The 9,983-nt window shown below is 30.5% G+C and overlaps 1 long non-coding RNA gene across 1 annotated transcript; it reads right to left on the reverse strand.

Moving 5' to 3' along the window:
- Positions 1–2,445: 2,445 nt before the first annotated feature.
- Positions 2,446–2,885, reverse strand: LOC131856701 (uncharacterized). The gene is made up of 3 exons (XR_009358453.1): positions 2,793–2,885; positions 2,647–2,696; positions 2,446–2,523 (listed from the first exon to the last, which is right to left on the reverse strand). It is a non-coding gene; the product is annotated as an uncharacterized LOC131856701 (long non-coding RNA).
- Between the last annotated feature and the right edge of the window lie 7,098 nt (positions 2,886–9,983).

Below are 9,983 nucleotides of genomic sequence, written 5' to 3' on the forward strand. Positions count from 1 at the left end.
CCTTAACAAGTTATTTATTTTTCTCCTCTTTCTTCTCCCTCTGTACTCCTTTCTTCTTTGGAATTTCCTTTATACCCTCATCTGATTTTGTTTCGTCAGAAGAAAAATTCATGTATTGTCAGATGGCCTTCTACTTTTTTTTTGTACGCTCAGTGGATGATGCTTCTAGTTTCTTGGAAGTCTCTGTTTGTACCATGACCATATTGGGAGTGGCCTGAGCTTTTTTCTGGGCTTCCCTTTCCTCTTTCCTCTTCTTTTTCATCGCTTCTTTCTCGCAAGCTTCAAAAATTTTAATTTTCCATTCAACCTCTACATTGTCATGACCTTCACCTATAAGGTATTACTCTGCAACCTTAGTCATTTTCTTCCTTACTGCCAGTGCAACTTGTTCTTGGCTTGTTCCAATTTTTTCTTCTTTTTTATCTACCAGTCCCTGTAGTAAGTGTGGTGTATAGGCATCGAGTGTGGCCTCATCTGCCTCATATCCCATAAGCATGATCCATATAATTCTGGGTTGTACAACTTCCATCATGCACTCATCTTAATTAACCATAAAACATATAGTATCCTTATATTTTTCTACTATAATTTTTGGTGTTCTAGATCTAGTTTTTATTTCTTCTTGGAATGTCTTGAAAAATGCCCATAGATTAGCCTTACTTAACTTATCCCCTTGCCTATCCAAAATTTGACCTATCTGAGATGCTACCGGGTGGTCAAAAGCCCATTGAATCTTTCTAAAACCAGGAATAGTGGCCAAAAAGTAAAATACAAGATAGATAACAAAAGAACCATACCAGAAAGTATTCTTCTTGCCTTGTTTGATTTTATGGAGTTCTTCATGGGCTCTTTCAATATTACACTGTAATTATTGTAGTGTGCATCATCCTTAACCATTTGACGATCAACCAAAATATTATTACCAAAGGAAGAGTTCAGCTAGTTAGACTGATAAACCTTGTAACCAATAATCATCATGGCAAACTTGACATCAACATCCCTCACATCATCAACCCTCATTGATCGTCCATCAAAAGTAGCACTAGTAAGTTTGTTAATTTGTGCATTAGAAATCTTTCACTTAGGGCTGGGTAGACCTCCAACCTTGTATAAATAGGTTACATTCTTAATCACTTCCTTTGTAATCTTGTATGGCTGGTCAAACCAGCTAAACTCTCTATGAATGCAACTCAAAACATATCGCACCCATTGCACCTCATCAAAAGGAAAATCCATGAAGTGTGTAAAACCCTTCCTCTACAAGTGTGCAAATCACGGTGTCAACAGATTGTCCGTGATTAGGTTTTCTATGAAAATGCAAAATAACTCATATCTGTTGAGCTCCTCAGTATTACAATGGATGTATGCCCTAATATCTTCAGTGTGAAGAATACCATGGAAAATGCTAAAAAATGATCCCAAAAGTTCATCCAGAAGAGATTTGAAAGGATGATTCTTGAAAACAAGATGGGGGTGGTTGACATGATTATGCTTCTATCTGAATGCCTACTTGTGTTGTTTTCCTTTAGGGTTCCTGGCAGGACATTACATAATCTATAGGTAAACATAAGAATTTGGTTTGCAATGTATAGGAATATTTATATATGGGAATAGAATATGATAATAGACATGGGATCATATATAATCAAGAACTAAATAAATATGCTCAATTTTACACAAGATTGACTTTTCAAACCATATAATAGCAATAAAGCAATTCTTCAAAATATGCATAAAACTAAATAAAAAATAACATCAAAAAACTATTTTTAGCATTACAATACTAGACTTAATTACCTAAATTAATCATGTCTTGTAACACATTTATAATATCTTCATTTTTCCTTTTTAGAAGTATGAAAGGTTCAACCTAGAAACTATTGTACTTTTTTCATCCAAACTTTTAATCGTAAATCTAATAAGATATTTACATAATATATAATTTAAAAAAACTAAAACATCAAGCAATGCCATTTGCAATCCTAGACTTGAATCTATACTTAAGAATTATTTTAATTTAATAATCTGAAATTCAATAAATAATGGGACAATACTCAAAAGGAGCAATGAATACCATATTAATATTCAAATTAAAAAACAAATAGGAATTTGCAATAATGCTTTCATGAGAGCACAAATTTTCATTATATGTTTGGTCTACAAATGCAATATTCAAACGATCGTATCTTCAAAAACCATGGTAAGATTTCCCAATGATTTGACCATTCTAAACAGGTTTCTAAAATTAATAAACGAGTCATCTAATAGATTATTCTCTCTTATTCAGAAATACTAAATATCATTCCAATAATGTGAGGAAATATGGAGAATCATCTAATCAATCACACTTGTTTACAGTATGATGAACAATTAATCCAAGCATAAGTGTGTAATAAACAGTAGCCTAAAAGCTTCCTATATATAATTAATATGGAGCATTTATTCAGTGTGAACTTGCCACAGATGGGCAAAGTCAAATAAAGGCGACGCTCCTTAGATGACTGGTATTTGGTTACCTTCATTCTACAGGCAACAGAATTACATTAGTAAATGCAAAAATCAAGTGAACGAAAGCAATTGGCTATTTGTCATCAAGGAAATATGTATTAAAAATAAAATTCAGAGAGGGGTCTTTTTTGAATGTACTTGTGTTCCCCTCAATGCCGGTTCTTGAGTCGTAAACTCTCTCCCGCTTGCTTTTGAAGATTAAAAACGTCAAAAATTTTAGTTGCGATTTTTTAAGCTTCATAACACTGGAATGAAATTTATTCATTTCGCAAAGTATGTTATACCTTGGAGTTACAGGAGGATAGGAAGGTTCAGTGCAATCTTGACTGCGACGTCTTTTTTTGGAATCATCTCTGAAAAAAATTGGAAGTGAGTTCTTATGAATGTCACGTGTTATGCTAAAAACACTATATTTCAATTGTGACAATTTAGAAATTTTTAGAACAATATATAAAGGGTATTTTCTTTGCAAAACATCTTATACCTTGGACTTTGGTCCGTGACAGTAGATGTACCCTTTCCTGGAGGTTTTCCATCTAGAATTTCTTCATTTTGGTCGCTTGTAACAGATTGTTTCTTCCCTGCATATCAATAAAGATTTTTCTTTCAAATGCATATCTTAGTATGGAATGGCTTAAATCACACACACTAAGCTTACATTTATAGGTTTAAAAGTGTTAAATATTCAGAGTTGACTGAGATTTGCTAGGTTTAATATGTTGCTTAAGGTGTGTGGTCACACTAAGAATACACTTCTAGATTTAAAAGTGTCAAACACTCAGAATTGACTAACATTCTCTAGACTTAATCTGTTGCTTAATGTGTATTGTTTAAGACTGACCATGCACAAACATTACAATAAATTCAAATATTACATTTATTTGAACAAGTATTAATGTTTAGTTCACTAGTGCCTGCGGACAAAGGCATTTGCTATATGGTTTCCCTAAGACTAAAATATTCAATTAGAAATTAGTTTCAATAAATTTCCATTTTCCTTCTATATCAAACTACCAACAAACTATTAGTTTATTGTTTCACTAAACAATGGTAAACAATTTTGGTTGAGATTTTGATTCCAACTTCCATGCACGTAGATGCAGGATTATATTCTATCACTCAAAGTTTTGATAAATAAGATTTGGTATACTTACTTTATGACTAGTTTTCCAAAATTCGACACCATAATAATATCATTTCAAAAGTATATCATATATCACGTTCCTTCTGCTGATGGCAACATCATCAAAATAGATAATTAGTATCACTATGTCATGGCAATATTGAGGGTGGGTTTAGAATACATTTTCTAAAACCAAAATTAATAAGCAACATTTTTCTAGAAATCTTATCAATAGGAAACACCAATACTTTGTAATGGACACTGTAGGTGTCTTGGCAGGACCGTGCAATTCAATGTGTACAAAATCTAAAATCCGTATTTCCATCTAACACCCTATACATACAATCTAATTTTTCCAAATGTACGAAATTCCTTCCATCATAAAAGCCTTACTAAGAATAGATAAGTATTAATAATTCAAGTGACCGTAACTTGCATTCCAAAATTTACTTAATACTCTTAGCTATTATAGGTGCATGTATTTTTGTTGTTTAGTGATCGAACAACTTATACAATTCTTTTTTCGCCAATCCTAATGGTAATCACATCCTCACCTTGAAGATTACTTACCCTACATTTGTTTCCTTAATAATTTAGAGAAATATTAGGATTGTTAGTTATGTCTCTTGTAGATAGTAGGTTTTATTCATGTAAAGTACATACTGAATATATTCAAATCTATAACTTAATTCATTGTTCATTGTAATTTAAATATTCCTATTTCCATTTACAAAGTGAATAGTAAAATCATCAATTAAACAAATTTATTACTATTCTTTCTTTACAAAAAAAATCATTCTAATCTATGAGATTCATATAGTGTTGAAATACAATAGAGTTAAAATACCAAGTTATTGACTGAATAGAATGATTTTGTAATAGTACAAAAGTAAAGTAATATTTTACTCTAAATAGACCGATTTCGTAATGACACAATAGTAAAGTAATATTTTACTCCTTTCTCATCCTCCTCAGTGTCATTTTCATGAACCATGAACTATTTTGGACACTTGAAAGATTTTAATTTCAGTTCTGACAACCTTTCTTGGAGTGTCTTGTATCTTCACTATAGTAGCATTTCTACTTGCATCTTTGCATTGGCTTATTTTCCTCTAAACATTCATTGAATGAAGTAGAATACTTATTTTATTTTTCTCTTTTCTTAATTTATACATTCAATGCACTCTTTGTGATATTTGAAGTTTTTTCTAATTGTTATTTCTTTCAATCCTTTTATAAAAGAATTGGTGGCAAATTCTTAAAATCAATTTCTTGAGTCTATACAATTAGGTGTAAGAACTCACCCAAAAAAAATCAAATGATGGTGGAAAATTATTCATTATCAACATAACAAGATCTTGATTATCCACTAGCTTTTCAATGGCTATCAATTAATCGATAAAGGAATTTAAACAAGATGGATATAATAGACCCTCATTCCTACAACTTAGTGGAAAACAAAATATTTTTTTAGATACAAATATATGTTGAGTTGAAATACTTAATATTTTGTTTTGAGTTTCTTCAATAATGCTAGATCTATTTTGTCAAAGCTATGAAAACTAAACATGAGTCAAGGATTGTTCATCTGGAGAAAAGCATGGAAGAACTTAAGGGAAACCTGATGAACCTGATGGAAATAAGCAAAGAAGCCATGAGTAGTAGTGCAAAAGGTCTAAAAAAGGTTAACAAGATAAACGTTGTTGTCTAAAAATCCCACCCAATTAACAAGGTTCCAGCCTCAACTGCCAAGCCAAAAAAGAAGAATCAAGATCCAAGTTCTCAGGGGGAAACCATGCAGGTTACAACTAGACCCTCTACAAGAATGAGAAGTAGAAACTAGGAGAGGAGTGCGATGAGATTCATAATGCAAGCTCGAGGAAATCAATAAGAATATTATATGAAGAACTCAGAATTCATGCATTCTCTTGGTTAGTTTTTTGTTGTTTGTGTTGCTAGTATCCCTATTAGGTTTGGTGTTGTGGGGTGTTTCCCCTATTATTTTGGCCATTTGGTTGTTTGTTTAGAATTGGTTCACTACTGTTTGAATCTTTATTGTATGTATTCTGATTTCGGGTCCTTGCAAAACCCGTTTATCTTAATAGAAAACAATAGACAATTTTAGAAGCATTTAAAGCTTCTTAATACCTTTTGTCATATAACTCTAGATAACCTTTAGATTGTGGCACCCCTTTCACACAATTTTATCAAGATCATGATACACATAGATGGTGACTATTTTGTGTCTTCATAGTCCATAAATGCATTCAAGCAATGTCAAAGCGTCATGCAAATGTTTTAGCATAAATCACTAGATTTAATAGATCAATCAAACTAATTAAATCCAAAGATCTATTGATTTTCGAACAAAAACAATTTGCATAGATGTTTGAGGCTCCTAGATATAATGTCGCAGGTTTTAAAGAGAAAATACCTCACAATTTTAAAGAAATTAAATTCTAGTTAATTTATCTATGAGAGCTGCAATAAAATCACTCATTGGCACAATTTTTTACTCAGACATGTACACAATTAGACAAGATCAATCCCCTTTTTTCATATGATTTTACCAAAAATATGTATTACTATAAATTATTTACATACCATATTCTTACTCTATAGGTTTTTAACAATAGAAGGCCACATAAAAACTGAGAGCTTCCCTATACAATAAGAGTAGATGGACAAGTCACTAGTTAAAGATAAAGCTTCAACTGTGAGCTAAATATAGAAAAGATAGTTACTAAAATCTCAAATAGTGTGGTAGCAATATCACAAAGCCTATCCTCATTGCCTCCTTGACACATTTTATTGTCGACAATTGATGCATGAGCCTTACCACCATGCACACCATTCACTCTAGTTTTGCATACCATTGGGGGCTCCTCATCCATCTATGCATGCTATTCACTATGTGTAGATTTATTTAACAATTAGTTTGCATGTAGTTGAATCTTAAATGCATGTATCGATTTCGTATTTCAAATGTATGAAGAAAAATACCCCATTTTATTATCTAGATTTACATAATTTAATCTCAATAAATCATAGCCCTTGTGTTGTTAAAAGCAACCTACACCAAATGGGAAATACCTCTACAACAAGCCATGGTGTAATCTATTTGGAGAAGTTTGAGTGAACAAAATTGTATTTCTTGTTTATGTTAAATATTTCTATGTGTTTCTATTTTTGCCTCTATTTTTAGAAATAGCAATTAGTATTACAATTGGTATTTTATTTTGGGTTAAATATTTAGTTGGTGGAATTACACAAAAAATAAATCATGTCAAAATTCTAACTTTATGCTCATCACAAAGTTTGAGGGAAATGAGTATGACTATTGGTGCATGAAAATGTGATATTTTTTTAGAGGAAAAGATTTGTGGGAGATTATTGCATTAGGATTTTGTAGGGCTAGCTAATTGGAATTCTCTCCTAACCAAAGATATATTAGGCAAGAATAAAGTCAAGAATAATAATTCCCAAGCCTTGTGTCATATTAAATTATCTCTCGATAAGATCTTAATTACAAGAATTGCAGATGCATAGACAACTAAGGATGCCTAGAAGACTCTAAAAGATGCTTACTAAGGAAGTGATAAAGTTAAATTTTTCAAGATACAAACATTAAAGAGAGGTTTCAATATTTTGAAGATGCAAGAAGGTGAAAGAATAAATACCTATTGTGTTAGAATAAAATATCTAGTGAATAAGATGAATATAGTTGGGGAAATTATGAACAATGAGGTTTTGTTAAAAAAAAGGTGTTGAGAAATATCACACTAAGGTTGAACTATGTTTCTATAATCATAGAAGAAAGTAAGAATTGTTATAGCTTTTAGTTTGATCATCTAGTTGGATCTTGGATGTCTCATGAAGAAAGATTGACATATTTATTAGGAGAATGTGATGAGAAATATTTTTCCTACAAATTATAAATTATAAAGAATTAGAACAAGGCCAAGGTAGAGGTGAAAATTAGAATTATTCAACACACAATAGAGGATTAGGTGGTTCAAGAGGAATGGGTGGTTCTAGAGGAAAATGTAGAGGCATATTTGATAAGAGAAATAACTAGTGTTAACATTGTAATAGGTACAACAATTTTGGAAGAGATTGAAGATTAAAAGATGGTATTTAAGTATTCACTATAATCAAGAAGGTGATGAAAAACCTCTAGAACATTTATTTTTATCTTGTGATAGAGCTGAAAATGATATTAAAGATGTTTTATATTTAGATTTTGGATGTTCTAACCATATGTGAGGAAATGAGAAATTGTTCTAAAACATGGGGATAATTTACAATCCAAGATCCAATTTCATGATGACAACTCATTGGAGGTTTCTACAAAGGGAGCTATATAAGTGCATGTAAAAGAAAGTATGAATAGTGTTAAATATTTATTATTGAATTAAGGTTGCGAACTTAGATTTGTAGTCAATCTACCAGTTTGAAATAGTTTTGTGATCCATTTATGCAATAGGATACAAACTCTATTTGTATTAAGGCTTTGTGTTTTTTTTATTTATGTTGTAGTATAATTATTGTATATCATAATATAGTTAAATAATCAAAATAGGGTACTTTTCCTTCTTTCAATTTAGTCTATGATTTATTTTTGCCATTTTTTTTGATATTTAATAAGGGGTAGAAATCATTCATCTATGTTCTTGTTGCCATTCATTTTGTCAAACATGATTATTTGAGATTATCAGTTGGATAAAAGAACTATGGATTCATATTTGAATTTTTAATTAGTATCAAAGCTTGTTTGAAAAGTTAAATTGGGTTCAAGAATTTTAAGATCGAAAGGACTTGTGGCTACCAAAATGATATTAGGCTAAAAGGGAAGGCAAACATCAAAGTTATTAATTAATCTCCAATAAAAGAGTTGGAGTTCCCTATTTAAATGAGCTACTAACTCTTGAGATATTAGATCATTGTAAGAAAATATTATAATAGGATATTAGGAGAGTTGAAGATTCTAGCAAAGATTGTGGGAGAGCTGGTTATTGAGAATTCAAGGAGATTAAAAAATAAAAGTATTATCAATTTATTATCATTTGAAAAAGGTAGATCATAGATGAGAATCAAGATAATTTGTTTTAAGAAGAATGATGATTGGACAAATTTTTTAAGAAAATTGCTAAAAAGAGGTGAAGGGATCATAGACTTAAAGAAATATTGTTGGGAACAATTGTTGCAGCAAAAGAAGAGTCAATCACTTCTCCAAAAAAAAGTGCAAAGTCCAAGATTTGTGATTTATAAATCAAAAAAGCTATGTAAAAAACCAAGAAGATTATAGGATATGATACCTTGAAGCAAGAGACAAGAAAAAAAAGGCCTCCTAGTAAATTTTTTACCACTAGAGGAGACTGCAGTCAAATAAAGGTGGAGATCTCCTAGTAATTAAAAAAAAATTAGTTAAAGAGAAGCCCTTGTTGATTTAAATAAACTAGCATAGAAGAAGGTTAAAGGAGGCTATTGAAGAAGGTAAATTAATAAAAAAAATTAAATGGCGTTCACTATTTATAAAAGAGATATGTGAGGACAAAGGGTGAGATTTATAATGTCACAACAAAATTCTTTGAGAGGTTTATGAAAGTTTCCAAGATCCATTCACTTAGAGGAGAATGAAAGTTTGTTTGATTTCAAGAAAATAAAAAGGATTGCATATTTGTTATGACACAAGAATCTCCAATCAAGGAAACCACCAAGTCATAGAAAGGATTGTGAGTTTGAATGACTGTGAAGAATTTTTCTAATGACAATTAATAATTTTATAGCTTTGAAGATATTGAATAAAAGTAGGAGATGCATGCAAATTTATTAGAAGAAGTTAGATTGGCATAGAAGAGTTAAAATGTCTATAAAAAAAGTACTTTTAACTCATTTATACTGTCAATGGGAAAAATATGTAAAAAACATGAAGAAAGAAAATGCAAGTTTAATGTGTGAGAAATATTTTTTAAAAGATGAATTTGTGAAATATAAAAGGGTCTAATTTAGAATTGATAGAAATTATTAAGAATTTTGGAAAGGATATCTATGAAAATTCATGTGAAAATGACATTCTTCAAAAACAATTGAATAAAGTAAAAAAAATAAAGTGGATAATTAAAGGAAAATTTAAAGTTTTTTGATGAAGTAAAAAAGAAGAATGAAGATTTTTAAAAACAATTCAAGTTCTTTAGAAAAGGAAATGATAGTATAAAGTTGAAGTCTTTAGTATGTGATATCTCATGTGGTACAAGTTATTTGTGTCCTTTATTTAATATGGATAATATACCTAAATTTTCTTGAAGTGAATATGGTGACGTTGGAGGCAAGGATATATGTGTATATCCAA

The sequence above is a fragment of the Cryptomeria japonica genome, chromosome 7 (assembly GCF_030272615.1).
Source record: "Cryptomeria japonica chromosome 7, Sugi_1.0, whole genome shotgun sequence".
Classification (NCBI taxonomy): Eukaryota; Viridiplantae; Streptophyta; class Pinopsida; order Cupressales; family Cupressaceae; genus Cryptomeria; species Cryptomeria japonica.